The 16,239-nt window shown below is 34.8% G+C and overlaps 1 pseudogene; it reads left to right on the top strand.

Annotated features, from left to right (window-relative positions):
- The first annotated feature begins 8,688 nt into the window (after window positions 1-8,688).
- The window catches only part of LOC118995146 (serine/threonine-protein phosphatase PP1-gamma catalytic subunit-like), a 28,082-nt pseudogene continuing 20,531 nt past the window's right edge, over window positions 8,689-16,239 (top strand).

The raw sequence follows: 16,239 nt of genomic DNA, 5'->3' as shown, positions 1-16,239 counted from the left end.
AACTGGTCACTTAGTTTAAAATAATACAGTCACTTATTTTGTTGACAGCATTTGTAAAGAGCCTAAGCTAGAATACACAAATGATTTCAATTAAAATACTGGAAAAGAAGGGGGAAGGGTCAATTCAAGGACTGTGTATGAAGAACCCATGGACAAAGTAAACAGGGAGATTAGATGTGGGCAGTGGGCAGGGCAAGTGAGAGTAATGGGGGAAATGGAGACAACTGTAATCGTACAAAAATAAAAAAATATTTAAATATGCACTCTGAAAATCTACATAAGCAACTTCAAGGTTAATTTAATTTCCTATTATATAAAAGTTCTGACATGAGTAAGGTATGGGACCATAATAATTTCTTTTATTAACCTATTCAGGAATACAGTAAGTATCAGGCTTCCAAAAGACCCAGTGAATGCTACTTCTGAATTGTAGTAACAACTTGCAGGAGGAAATAAGACTCGTATGGTATATACAATTTTTAGAAAGGAGCACAACAAAGACTAGAATCGATCCACAGAAACTTTCTCTCTTTGCCTCTCCCCTTTCATGTCATTAGGAATAAAATAATGTTGTAAGCTTAGCTACAATCTTGAAATCATTCAATGGTCATACAAGTTTTGCTGTGTTCTTAGGTAATTACGAAGATGCACTTCTCAGACATTACTTAAGTTTTCCAAAAATAAGATGCCACACACAATTTTCTAAAGCTTGCTTTTTGTCCATCATCATCAATACAATGTAAAAAAGCCCTTATGCCCTATTAATAATGATTAATAATGAATCTGTCTGCTTAATAATCACATGATAGTCCCTAAAATATATGTAGCATATTTATCAGCTTTTCCCATATTAATTATATTTTTACTTTTATGAAAAAATATTTCAATAAGTTCAGTTATATATGTGTTCTGGTAAAAATTGATATATATTACATTTTCTTAAATGTACACCCTATTTTTAAATATAATAAATTTCAACTAAAACAGCTACAAATTCATCACACTTCACTCAGCAATGTATAGGGCATTATTTTTTCCTCACTCTTGCCAAAAAAATGCAGGTATTATATAGAAATATATTGTAACATGTTAATCTTATAAGTATTAATTATTATTAATTATATTATAACATGCTAGTTTCATTAATAGTAATATAGTATTGTTGCTCTAATTTGTATCCCTAATTATCAGTAAACTTGATATGACTCCATGTTTGTGTTGATTATTTGGCCTTGGCTTACAGTAAAAGTCCTTTGCATATATCTTGTCCAATTCTCTTTGGATTTAGTTATTTTCTTCTTGTCAATATATATGTGCTATTTGTGCAGTGTAAATGTCAAAGTGTGGTCATATTTATTACAACAATACTTTAACATTTTCTCTTGACTTTTTATGTGCACATTGAGTTTTATATTACATATCTTACTTTTTTATAGTTATCCTAATTCATATAAAAACTCTTTCATACTCGCACTGGCTTTACATATCTTGAAAATATTAGAGAAAACATCTGTTTTTCCAAGGCCATTTTATGCCAAGGAATAATACTTACCGCATATCCTATGAGGTTGACTTTAGGAATATATGTGAAGGTCAAACAGATGTTGACTCTAATTGAACTTGTCATTAGATAGATTAGGTCATTTTCTCCATCAGAGATAAGAAAAATAATATTTTAAATGTACCTCTGATTACTGTTCTTTCCATCAATCACAAAAATGTCCTGTCATCTGATATTACTGTACCCTGAACCTAGGCAGTTGCTCCAAGAGTCTCATACTAGCCCATAAAATCCAGGTCTCCTTAGTCAATCTGCTTCTTTCTTCTCAAAAGGTCAGTTGAAAGATTCCGAAGATGGTAGAAATATATTCACAAAAGAACAATTAACGTAAAAATTTTGAGAGTATGTTTAAATGACTTTCTCAGTATCTACAAACATGCATTTGAAAGAATATACATGATCATCATCTCTCACAGAAATACCCATGTTAATAACATTTAGCTATTTAGTTTTTATAGCTGCATAACAAAATTCAGATTTTTAGACCTGGTTTTCATAAATCTCTGCAGATTATTTTTTGGGAAAACATACCTGAAATTACTTAATTGTGTTTTAATAAACAGGCACAATGTAAAAGTGTATAATGTGTTAATTAACACAATCCCCAAACTAGGGCAATATCTGAGATAGAATTGTACATGAAAAATTTATATTGTCATACACAGTGCCCTACCCAAATATAAACTGAGAAGTGTTATAAAATATGTTAATTACATTAGATTTATAAATATTGAATCTAAGTAAATAATAATCTTAAACTATAACAATGTTTTTTATTTTTTTAATAATTTTTTTCTATATTTTATTTATGTTTAGAGGGGAAAGGAAGGAGAGAGAGAGAGAAATATCACCTCTGGTGTGTCCCCTGCTGGGAACTGGCCCGCAACCCAGGCATGTGCCCTGACTGGGAATCGAACCTTGATCGTGTGGTTCGCAGTCCCGCTCTCAATCCACTGAGCTATGCCAGCTAGGGCTCTTAAACTATAAAAATGTTTTTAAACAGGATGTGTTATTTGCCTTGTTCAAGAGAAAAGTGATATTGAGGGTAGGAAGGAAAAATGGTTGAATTCTTTCATTTATATACAGATTACTTATATGTAATATTTAACATATATATATACACATCTAATACATGCATATTTTGTTTTATATGTTAATCTGTATAATATTTAGACATCTAATGCATTTTTAAAAGATTTTATTTATTTATCTTTAGAGAGGAAGGGAAGGAGAGAGGGAGAGAAATATCAATGTATGGTTGCCTCTTGTGGGTCCCCTGCTGGGAACTGGCCTGCAACCCAGGCATGTGCCCTGACTGGGAATCAAACTGTGATCTTGTGGTTCACAGGCCTGTGCTCAATCTACTGAGCTACACCAGCCAGGGCTAATGCATGTTTTTATAATATATATAATAATATATTGTTTGATGACATTGCATAAATGTAGTAATATCGAAAGAAAGTAAAAATTGGATGTAAAGAGTACTTTAAGATTTAAACCAACCATGTCCTCTGTCTCATTAATGTGCTAAGTGTTAATAAAAGGCAAAAAGTCACCCAGTGGTTATTACTTTCAGGCATGAGTATACATGGCATCTTTCTAAGGTATAAAAAGTTCATTTCTAATCTGACAAGATAGTGATGAAAATTAACATATGTGAATCAATTAAAATGATTAAATTGTTTTAGTGATAGCAGTGTGGTGATTGCCAGAGGGCTGGGAAGTAGAGAGGGGTGGAGTGTGGGATGGGGGTGTAAATGTTGGTGGACGGAGACTTGACTGGCAGTGGGGTCCACACACTGCACAGAGCACAGATGATGTGTTGTGGATCCGTGCACCTGAGACCTGCATAATTTTGTTAACCAGTGTCACCCTAATAAATTCCAAAGAAAAAATGAAAAATAATTCTTATTGAACAATAAAATAACAGAAATACATTCAGATACCTAAATAACTAAGATTTAAAATAAATCTTCACTTGAGGAAATTTGTAATAAGTGACTAATAATTGTCTTATAAAGCTTCAGGACATACTCATTTTCAAAGAGATGGTATAAGATAAAATTACGTTCAATATTTTTCTAATTACTGAATAGCTACAGAAATGAAAATTTAACCTGCTTCATAATTAGTTATTTTATAAGTTTATGATATCAAGTAGGCACAATTTGGATTATTATTTTACTTTGTCAAAAAATCTGCAACTTTTATTTAAAAATATACAAAACAGAATATTTAATAACCCCCCAAAGGAACTTCTTTCTTATATTTTTGGACCGAAACCAAGCAGAGAACCTGGGAGTCAAATAGACTGTGAAGATACTGAATGCCTGTGCTGGTCAACCAAATCCTGTGCAAGGTAAATTCTCCATATTGACATTAAGTCCAGATACTCAGGTCCCTGGCAATGACAATTAAAAATTTGTACTCGATGTGCAGCTTTCAATACAAAGATATATTTTCCACTAAATAGAAATGCTTTTCTATTTCATGTATATCAAACTCATTTTTTAGTGCCCATAAGCATCTGAAAATCAAGACTGGGTAAATATACACATACTAGTCATGGACTCAGAGATTATGCACACCAAAATTTAGTACATAGGCATCACTGCCCTTGTGTTCTGTGTGTGCGTGTCCATTTACCACAGCCCAATATACCACAGTTCAATATAGCCCACATTGATATAGTTTATTGATCTTTATTTGAACAGATGAGGCATCCATGGCTCAGAGAGTTGAAATATCTTTCCAAGCTCATACAGCTTGTAAGACCCAAGAGAAGAAGTTCAAGTCTCCTGCCCACCTGAAACATTCTAGCTTTCTTCTTTGGCCCAAACCACAAGAACTTAGTGAAAAATGGATATAAGAATGTCAAGTCACTGAAATGGAACTTGACAATCTTAAATGTAATTTTATTTCTCTCATTCCAAACTTTTTAAAAAAATCAGACACACATCCATCGTGCTCTACAGAAGAGTCTGGTATTAGAACACTACTTTTCATTGGTGATATGTCTCTAACAAGATAAGTGACTATTTATATTAAAGCTGCCAGTTATTTTTTCTTTTTTTTAATTTTTTTTCTTTTTTTTAAAGATTTTATTTATTTATCTTTAGAGGGGAACGGAAGGAGAGAGGGAGAGAAATATCAATGTATGGTTGCCTCTCATGCGTCAGCTGCCGGAAACCGGGAACCAGGAACCAGGAACTGGCCTGCAACCCAGGCATGTGCCCTGACTGGGAATCGAACCGCAATCATGTGGTTCACAGGCCCGTGCTCAATCCACTGAGCTGCACCAGCCAGGGCTAAAGCTGCCAGTTATTTTTTCTTCATTCTGACCCAGCAGACATTTTTAAGTCCACATACAGGTTTTTGTTCTCTCTCCAAAATCTCCAGCATCACAAAGATAAAAACTTCTTATCACAGCACATGAATTTAGCTATTGATAATGCCCAAGTGTTGAGTCCATTAAATCCATATCCCCCTTCCAATTCTAGGAATCTCCTTCATGTGGAATAAATGACTTATTAAATTACTTATAAAACCCACTACACAGTGTATACATTTACATATATAAATGATTAATTTATTTGTTGAAAGTACCAAATAAAATTATGGCATTGCATTATTATAGTATTTATTGTATACATCTAGGTTCTATAATAGTTGTTTTCCCTCTGGCAACTGTCTAGGAAATTTTCTGTAATATACCTACATTAAAATATCTGATCTAGAAAACACAGGTAAGATATCCAAAGAATACATCTTCTTGTGCACACATTGCTTCTAAAATACATCCCTTTGGGAGAAAATATCTTTCATTTATGAACCCCTCCGACTCTCTGGGATTAACATTCTCAAATACCCACCTTTTAAAATGAGTGGAAGAGAAGAACCAGAAGACTTAAGGATAGACCTCTAGAATTTACCTGAGACAAAATCAAGTGCTTAGACAGCATTAGGATGAGGATGGAAGTGAAAATGCAAAGTGACTTTTTGGAGAGGCTGAGAACTCTGATATGATCTCATATCATATCTGATCCGGAAAATTACAAAGTAACTAGTTTGTTTCCCAGGTCTTACTGGGATGCTCCAGTGTCTACATTCTTTTTTTTTTTTTTCATGTTTACTATAACAAAATTTACTCCATTCCTTACTTGGACTATTTGATCACCAAACTCTTTGCAAAAAGTAAGAATGACTAGTAAATAAAACAGAAATGGCAGTCTCATTCATTGTTAACATTACATTTGGTTTTTTTACGCCATAACTTATGACAGCTGATCATGGATTATTCTGTTAGGCATATTCCATAATTCTCCTCTAACCCAACCTCCACCACAATCTCAGCCAGAGACACAGACTTGATTTTTTCCCCGTAATCAATAATTGCTGGTAGTGCCATAGGTGACTGTATACTCTCGGGCATGCACATTACAGTGTAAAGGACATGGTCTAGACTTTTTTGAGATGCTTTTGTTTCTCTCCTTGCCCTTACTATTGCCCTCAGTGAGTCTTTCTCAAATATCAAACCTTGGTGTTGCTAGGAGCTTTGATTGCTGCTTTTAACTATTTCTTATATTTTTGTGGCTCTGGAGTAGAAGAAATAAACTTATGTAAGAATTATGCCTTGTGGACTGTTTTCAAACTAATATTATTTTGAAAACAAAAACAAAAGAGTAGTGTGTTTTGAAAAGGCTTAACATTCTTTTTGTCTTCTGTCCTTCCATCAATAGTATCTGCCTTTTCCAACTTATAAGCATATGAGGAAAACAGCTAATGGACTGAGCTTGGCTCCACATTTACTAATATATTTGAGAGAGAGAATACATCTAAACTAATACAATAAGCAGACTTCTACAGAGTCTGACCACTGAGAGTAACTTCTGTATCTTCTCCATTTTAAAAAATTCTTTTGCTGGAAAGGAGGTTGGGGAGATTAACCGATGGAAATATGTGCATAACCCACAGACACACACAGCAGCATGGTGACGGCTGGAGGGAAGCAGGGATACAGTGGAGGGGAGATGGGCAAAGGGGAGTTGAATGGGACAAACGTAATACTGTAAAACATAAAAACAAAGTTTAAAAAAGTTTCAAAAAAGTGAAGATAGAATTTTTTGAAATTTTCCTTTGGCTCTGTTTGGGAGGTCGGTTGGCCATCACTTCTGTGATCTATCTTTGTCTATATAATCGCATGACCCTGGTGTCAAGCATGGATGAAGGCTAGATAGCTAACGCTAAGTAGAGGAGAGCTAGCAGAGGCACATTTGCTCATTCTTGTTAATTGAATAGTTCTTTTCTCTGACACCAGTGAGTTTGTCTTCGATAAACATGCATGCTCAGTGCAGTGCTGAGTTCTGAAAATCTGATCTTTTTAGAGGGAACTAATTATGGGCCTGTGAGAAATCCCTACCATTTTAGGATTTGTTTCAAGAAGAGGTGACTAAGTAACCAAGAAAAAAAAAACTGCATTTGGGGACAAAACACCTACACAACTCTTGCGCAGACAGTTGTGACAAGTTTAGCTTCATCGGCACAAAATATTTTGTATTAAGAAGAGGATTGCATTTCAGTGTCACAATATGTTTCACAGAGAATACAAAATGAGTATAAATAGAAATTCCTTCTCTTCAGTTAGGAGGTTCTTTGGGACCAAACAAAGTAAAGACAGTCTCCTTCTCTTGGACGCTTAAAGGAAATTAGACATCTTTGGAATCACAGTAGATTGCTCAAAACAGGATCCTTGCTACCAGTCGGGAAGATTTAACAGCAACTATCAATACAAGACAATAGTTAACAAAATCTCTTCACTGTATTCTATTTTCCTGACTGACTTTGCAGAAAATTAAAATAGCCATTGAGTGCAAAGCCAGGTACTACCACTTGAATGGTATTGTAACAACCAGATTTCAAAAAATAAAAATCTGTGAAAGTATTACTTCATTAAAAATTATGGACATAGATAATCACTCCTCTTTATGTTGCAGAAGACATAGACTCTTGTTTTTTTTCAGAGTACAGAGAAATCTGGTGACAGCACAATTAATTTCTTCAGAGGAGATTCATTTCAATTAAATTTATATATTTAAATTTTGTGGGGTATATGAAAAATAGTAAAAAGGTGATGTTCATAATTCTTGTGATATTAATTTTGTTCTTGCATTTAGTTTTCTAATTTCTCAGTAATAAAACAAATTATTTTATAGTAACTTAGCAATTTATGGAATTGGATAATAAGACTTAATTTCTACATCTGACTATGATTTTATTATTTTATATTTTTAAGTGTTAGAATATAAGACTCTCTAAGTACTTTTAACAACAAAGAAAATATTTTTCTGTGAAAATCAGAGGAAAAATGTTCATTGAGCTTTTTTTTTATTTTGAATAGCAGAAAAAATGTACTACATCATATAGGGAATAAACAAAATTTCCAGATAATTATTTACTTGACAATGAATTTCAAATATTATTAGGCTACATTGTAAAAAGCACTAAGAGAACATAACATTTTTAATTAAAATGTGTCAACTGTCTTATTTATTCTATTATTCTCTAATTTGTTTTTAGCATTTAATTTGAAAACATACTCAAGTCTACTCTAAGATTCAAAATAAAATATTTTTAACCCTGGCTGGTGTGATTCAACTGATTGAGCACGGGACTACCAACTGAAGGGTCACCTGTTTGATTCCCAGTCAGAGCACATGCCTGGGTTGCAGGCAAAGTCCCCAGTAGGGGGTGTGTGAGAGGCAATCACACATTGTTGTTTCTCTCCCTCGTTTTCTCCCTCCATTTTCCTCTCCGAAAACAAATAAAAAAATTTTCAAAAATAAAATATTTTTAAAGTTTTGTAAATGTTATATATTTACCTTCACTATTCCTTATTATTTAGGGCTATTTAATAAACTGGTTTGGGTGTTTTGCCCAGATTACAGGCTAAATGAAGATGCATGGTGTTATTATAAGTTATAGATATTGAAATATCTTTCAATAAAATATTATTTTGGAAGGTTTAAAAATAATGTTATGAAGTCCTTTAGCAAAGAAGAAAATTAGAGTTGGCTTATATATTTTCTGAATCCTCGTTCATGTGTTAAAGCATTTAACGTTAGTCCTACATGCTTGATGACGAAACAGTTCCAATCGTACATTCAGCTACAATTTCCTCGGAAGCCATTGGTTATTTCACCATCTCAACAGTTATGAAAGCTGCAGGTAGTTCTGTGGTTTCTAGAATGGTGGCCTCTAACTCAATCTAAGCCTGAGTGACATGAAAATGTCCTCTAATACACATGAAATGTGCTTAATTACAGTAGGAATATGGAAGATAAGTTTTATCTAAGAAAATAGTGGTTCCTGAGACGTCAGTGCAGCTGGTCATCCCCAACTGCATGATATCCAAATGCACACAGTGAATCACGATTAGGTGATTCCACTTGGGAGGGGAGGGGAGAGCAGGGAGCTTCCGTGTTCCTGGTGTAAGAAATGAGGCATGAGTCTCCGGGCGATAGCAGCCAGCACTGCAGGAGTGTAAATGGGGGGAGGCAATGGTGATACAAACTCAACAAGGATTGCATCATCCAACAGCTGCTGGAAGTGAGAGGGTCCAAGCCCGAGGACAATGCTTAGGAATGAATCAGAGGGCTGTGATTAAAATCCCAGCAGATCTTTCTCAGCAGGAAAGATCTGCTAGAATTTGAAGCACCGTTCAAAGTATGCGGTAATATTCATGAACAACGTTACTGGGGAGACCTGAGTTAGGGGGCTCCCTCCTTCTCCGTCCTTGTCTTGGTGAGAAATGAATTAAGCGAGAGACAACGTGTATACTAGACATGAGTTAGCATGATTATTCGTGAAATACACTTGAGCATGAAGCTGCAAGTGGGCACCAGGCTAGTCTGAGTGCACTGCCTATTGGGGTTTTGGGGGTTTTATGCTTGCAGCCAGCTTCTGGGATCCCCCTCCACCTCCCTTCTCTGGACCTTAGCATAAACACACAGTTTCGAAGTCTTGCTTTACCAGATGGTGAAAACAATACCCACAGTACTCCAAAGGCTTTCCTCCTGCACTGTTATGCTCTCTTTGTGATTTTTACAACAACTTTCAATCTTACCTGACTGGGCTGAGGACAACGGACTTAATGGGTGAGACGTGTCTCTCTTCTCCTCCCTGCCTTGGCTTTCTATCTGTTCTGCCTGAAGGCAATAATAGCACTATGAATTGTTTTGACTTTTTGTACATGGTGGTTTTCCACCACGAAGCAACTACCTGTTTCTTGGAGACTGTGTGGATAGTGAGAAACAGTCACCAGAGACTACTTCCCTCTTAAAGGCATTCAAAATCAAATATCCTGAGAATTTCTTTTTTCTCAGAGGAGACCACAAATGTTCCAGCATCAATAGAATTTGTGGGTTTTATGAAGAATGTAAAACAAGATAGAACATGGAAAACTTTCACAGAGTGCTTGCACTATTTTCCAATAGCAGCCATTATGGGTAAGACAATATTTTGCTGTCACTAAGGTTTATCCCCAGATTTTCAATTTATGGAGCAGATTCAGCAATTTATGCAACCAACAGATGTCCCAGATCAAGATATGATTTGTGACATTGTGGTCTGAGCCCAATAAATATGCCTTAGGCTTCAGTGAAAATGACACAGGAGTGTCCTTCACATTCAGTGCAGAAGTGGTTGCAAAATTTCTCCACAAGCACGATTGGAACCTTATACGTGGTTGAAGATGGATCCCTTTTTTTTTTTTTTTTTTTTTTTTGCAAAGAGGCATTTGGTCACTCTGTTTCCTCCACCCAGTTGTTGTAGAGAGTTTGACAATGCAGGTGCCATGATGAATGTGGAGAAAACACTGATGGGTCCTTTTCAGGCTTTAAAACTTGCAGAGAAAAAGAAGCTGAATGTCTTAAGACCCTTTAACACCTCCAAAGGGTATGGTCACAAAGCAAGTAAAAAAAATGTCCTTTTCACACTGCCTAGTTGGGAATTGTAACATATAATCTTCATTTTAAAAACATAATGTGTATTGCTCAGCTTAATCAAATTGTGTGTTTGTGGTACCTTCTCTTTCACTTTTTGAGTTAGTGAATGACATTTGCTAGTTACACCAGCAAATAAAAAACTTCACTCCTAAGGGGGAAAAAGTTTTGTTTTGAAATTCTCTCTTCCTCTTGCAAACAAGTTTAAAGACATTGTTAAAGCTGTACATCCCAGGACAGGTTATCCTGTCTGAGAGGTAAGTGTGCAATTTACTTCTTTTTTTAAATTCATTATAACACAGGAAAAATATAAATGCTTGTTTCTTTTAGCATATAAAAGGCACCTTAGGGTATTCAATCTGTGCAGATTATTGTCATAAAATGCATACTATTGATTAAAACCACTGTGAACTTTTTTTAATTGAAGAATTTGTTTCAAAGGGCATGCTTATTTCTCTCATTGTCTTGTCTTGTACAAACTGGTTTTTATAGCTATCAACATTATGAGTCACTTTTAACCTTGCCAGCATCACTGGCATAATGTACATTTAATCAAAGTACTTTCCTCTGCTGTGTACTTAAAATGGTGATTAAACCTATTATTTTTTTTAAAATCACAATTATAGATAGACATAAACCCAAAATGACTATCAGCTAGAACTTTGTATCTAGTTTTACAGAATCTGTTTTATACAACTTAATATATTTTTATTCAACTTGAACAAATTCTCTTAACCACCGAATGACTAAATACATAATCACTTTAAAAAACATTTATTTTAAAGGAAAAATTTATTTTTACTTATTCTATGTTTCAAATATAAATTGCATCTTAAATATGTGTAATTTAGAAGTAGAGTATGATGTAAAATTATCATTGCTGAGGTTGAACTATTTGTAAGTGAGAAATAGAGGTAGCAGGAAGACAGAAAGGCATCCTGTTTACCCAATACAAACAAAGATTTAAAGGAACACTTTTTGGAGAAATTGTTGTAGATAACAAGACTGAAAGAGACAGGGGTGGAAGAGATCAGAGAAGGAGAAGGAGACTCTGAAGGAAGAAAACAGGCGGTGGGGTGAGGTTATGTGCATTGTTGCGACTACAGGAGTGTACGTTGCTAAGGTCCTAGCGTTTTTCCGTCTGAGAGCCCCTGGGCCCAAGCTGCCATATCCCATGGCTCATTGTCTTGGTAATAGGAACCCCACTTGGTGGCAATGACATTACAAGGGGAAAACCAATGTCAATAAAGCTGGAATGTGAGCAAGTCTATATACGGCCTGTTTAGTTGCACCTTCTGAGAAAGAATAAAGAAAAAGGTTGGTTAGAGTTTTCCATGTAAAAAGGTGCCACCCTCTAGAGGGGAAATATGACTTATGTTTCTAAATATGTTGACTGGAACCTGTGGGCCAGGGGAATTCTTCCAAGTATGGTCCTCTTGCTCTCTTGCACGGGAAAGCTTATTCAGTGTAATGTTAAATCTACCCATAGTGTATTGTGTGACCGAATTTTCTCACTGATGCTTTTCATACATTGTTTTTCATAAGTAAAACCTTAAATATTAGACACAGTGTTGGGAAGACATGGTGCTTCCTGTCCCAATAGTCAGTGCGGAGTGCAGAGTAATCTAAGCAGCCTTTGACTCAGAAGGTCTTCTCTGCTCTCATCTTTACTTTGAAGGCCTGGGTCTGCTCATAGAGAGGACAAAATGAGTCCACAGCTTGGAACAGTGGACACACTGATGGTTACCCAGTGCTTACAGACTGAAAGCCATCCTGTGCTGATGGGAATAGAGATAGACTCTGTCAGAGTCCAGCAAGCTTACCTGCGATGTGGTTGCATTGGAGATTCTACACCCAGATCCACATCTTATTAATTTATTTCAGGAATGTTTTAGAAATGGGAGACATTATTTTCCCTGAAGAAACTATAGAGGAGGAGTATCATGTTATTAGAGGAGAAAGTATTTTATCAAAGGAGGAAAAATTCTTAAAAGGATAGGAGTTATAAAAGTATTTCCTTGTCCAAGTTATGACCCTCATGATGTCCAGGAACCTCATGGTCTGTCTAGCATCCAGAATACCTGTAAGGTAATAGGAGGCTCTTTTTAAGTGATGTGTGGGACATAACCACTCTCCTACTTTTCCGCCTGTTCTTCCCTGAATGTGTAGTTTACTAATTATCTATGGGGTTGCATTATTGGCTATGTTTAATCTGCATAATTGTTTCATTATTACATAACCATATGTCAACTTAAATGATACTTTCTGCTGGTTTTATTCCTCAACATGTTTTACTACTAGCTAATCTTCCTGCTTTTCCCCTCCTTCTATAGAATCGTCTCCCTGTAAAATATCTCACAAAGTTGTTGCACTGCTATATCAAAAATAATGAGAAACTACATTTTAAGATGTTTGCATACCTGGTAGGGAAATCATATTTTTCAAAAGCTGTTTTTATTTAAGTACAGCATAAAGGTTATAAAGTGCACATATATTAAGTATAGTGTTCAAAGAATTTTTAGAAACTTAAACCACACATGTACCTACTTTTATTCACCCTATGCATGTCCACTTGTTATTTTTCTGTCATTACCTCACCTCGGTACTAACTGCCATTCTATTTGGAATATTTTATGAATGTAGTAATCTCAATACGTTCTTCTGTATGTCTGACTTTACTCAGGCAATATTATGTTGTGAAATTCATCTATGATTTTTTTTTATATTTCAGATTCACATTCAGTTATAGGAATAAACCTCAGGTATTGTTTTAATTTATTCTGCCATTGAAAGTGTTAAATACAAAATGGAGACCAGAATTGAGGATTCCCTGAGCAGATGAAATAATTTAGACACATAAGCAAAGCTAAATCTAACTTATTACATAGACAATACCCACAGTACTCCAAAGGCTTTCCTCCTGCACTGTTATGCTCTTTGTGATTTTTAGAACAACTTTCAATCTTACCTGACTTACCTGACTTATGAAACTTAGGTCATTTCACAAATGTCTCTGATAATCATAAAAGAAACTTAAGTCATTGTCCTCAACAGTGGTATTATTTAAGATAATCACTTCTAACTAATCCCTTCTTGTCTAGAATCCCCCAATGTAATGTCCAATTACTGTAAAGGTTAAACAATTTCCTCATTTTACTCTATCATAAGCCATCAGATAATGTGGTGACTCTGAGTTTCGTATGAGGTTTCAGTTTGAAGACTCCCACTTCACAAACTGTTCTTACATGCCGAATAAACTCTTATTAAGTACTTACTGATCTAATGGTTTTAATTTTGTTATTTCTGAATTTCGACAATAGGGATTTGAAAGTTTCAATTTTAAAGCTGTATGAATATTGCTTTAAACATTCTTACACAAGTATATTGGAGCAAATATTTATATATTTCTCCTTCATATATGTTTGTAAAAGAATTCTGAGCCATAAGGTATACACATGTTGGTCTTTACTAGTTACTGCCAATGGGTTTCTAAACTGCCTATATAATCCATAGTCCTAGTACTGTTACACTGGTAGTCTAGTTAATATGTTATTTAACACGGTATTCAAAGCTATGTTTTGTTCTAAATTTAGCCATGTTAGTAAGTTTTTATAATTTATTAGTTTATGTTTTTCTGTTTCTCCATATCTTTGTAAAACACTACATGGATTTTATAGAATTAAATTTAAGAATCTATTGTTTTTAGTTATAGAATCTTACTTATTGACTTATTTTTCATATTTTTGTGATATTCTAGATATCATGATATGTATGATATTTTAATAAATTTTTAATCTATTTAGAAGTAATATTTGTAAAGAATTTATTTATTTATCTTGAGAAAGGAAGGAGAAAGGGAGAGAAATATCAATGTATGGTTGCTTCCCATGTGTCTCTTGCTGGGAACTGGCCTGCAACCCAGGTATGTGCCCTGACTGGGAATTGAACTGTGATCCTTTGGTTCATAGGCCCGTGCTCAATCCACTGAGCTACACTAGCCAGGGCTATTTAGAAGTAATTTTATACCACTTCACACAACATATGAAAAACTTCAATCATACAGATCCTTGTATGGTATTTTTAATGCTATAGTTATCATAGACATTACATCTATAAACATTGTAAGCCCCACCAAACATAATTTTTGCATTAGCAACTATATAGATTTTAAAGAAAATAAAAGAAAGCCTAGCCTTTCATATGTATCTGGCTATTTACATTTGTGACACTCTTCATTCATTTTTTAAAAATGAGTTTTCTCCTGGTGCCATTTCGGCAGGACTTTCATCACTCTAAGTGTGTATGTGGTGACCAAAACTATTCTTAGACTTAATTTATCTGAAAATGTGTTTATTGAATTTTCATCATCAAAGGTTGTTACTGGATGTAGAATTTGGGGGTAAGTTATTTTTTTATTTTACCACTTTAAAGGTATTTTTGGACCGTTTTCTGGCCTGTGTGGTTTTTATTAGGAACTGCAGTCATTAGAGATTTTTCTTCTGAGATAATGTCATGTATTACTCTTTGTCTGCTTTCAAGATTTTCCCTTAATCCCTGTTTTTCAAAGATTTGTCTATGTGATGTCTAGAATTAATTCTCACTGAATCTGTCTTATGTGCAGGTCACTGGGCTTCTCAAATCCATACGGTTACACAATTCAACATATTTTGAAATTTTAGCCATGATTTTAAATCTTATTTTCTAATTGTTAGAAGAAATAAATGTTATAATTCATTCAAGATCTGGCCACCAGACCTGAAAGTAGGATTAATTCTCATCACCTCTGAAATTTGGTGCTCCCCAGGTTTCTTGAAACTTTTATATTATGTTAGCTCTCTTTCTCTTTTTCTCCTGTCTTTTAAAAATGTCTAGGTCCATGAAAAGTGCCTGAAATATTAAGGGTATTATATATTCAGTGAATAGTTTAACCCTTCCTACTATTTCATATTTAAAATTAGTTTTCAAGCTGCTAAATTTTCCCATTAAATATTTTCATTAAAATTTTAACTGAATCTACTACCTGATTTCTTTTTCAACGTAAAAGATAGCAGAGAAAACACATAGTTTAAGATATAAACTGATGATTTATAACAAATTAAACAAGCATACAACGATTACTCCAATGAAAAAATTAAACTTTAACTGCATTTAAACCCATCTTTCATGCCTATTCCAAATTGCTTCTACCTCGGGCAGATTAAAGCAAAATTCCATTTCCTTGTTTCCTACTCTCATTACACATTGTGTCTCTTCTATTTTGGGGAATCTTTCTTATTACTGTCACCACTATAACAAGGCAGAGATACAGCCCGTGTCAACTTCTGGGCCTGGAGCATGACCACTGCAGCTTACGCTTCTTAGCTTTTGGAAGACTTATACTTGGGAACCACCTACAATGTAAAAAGTCTGTGTGCTATGTGTGAGACAAGCAGGCTATGAAGAGACAAAGGCATGTAAAAGACCCTGAAGAATGAGAGACGGTGGCAATGAGGATGAGCAAGGAAAACTGAGTGAAGGAAACAGCTGGCAAGTAGGTTTTCCAAACCTAGCCAACCCTGCTGAAGGAATATAGTACAGAATATGTGAACCACGTGGTCAGGTTGCCAGGAAGCCCCTGAGCCCAAAATTTAGCAGAAAAATAAGAAACTTCTCTGAGCCATCTTGTTTACTAGGTAGCAA

This window comes from Sturnira hondurensis, unplaced genomic scaffold, assembly GCF_014824575.4.
Source record: "Sturnira hondurensis isolate 20B ecotype Veracruz unplaced genomic scaffold, ASM1482457v3 Scaffold0009859, whole genome shotgun sequence".
Lineage (NCBI taxonomy): Eukaryota > Metazoa > Chordata > Mammalia > Chiroptera > Phyllostomidae > Sturnira > Sturnira hondurensis.
The sequence above is the reverse complement of the archived record's forward strand: the minus strand, read 5'-3'. Positions and strand labels throughout refer to the sequence as shown.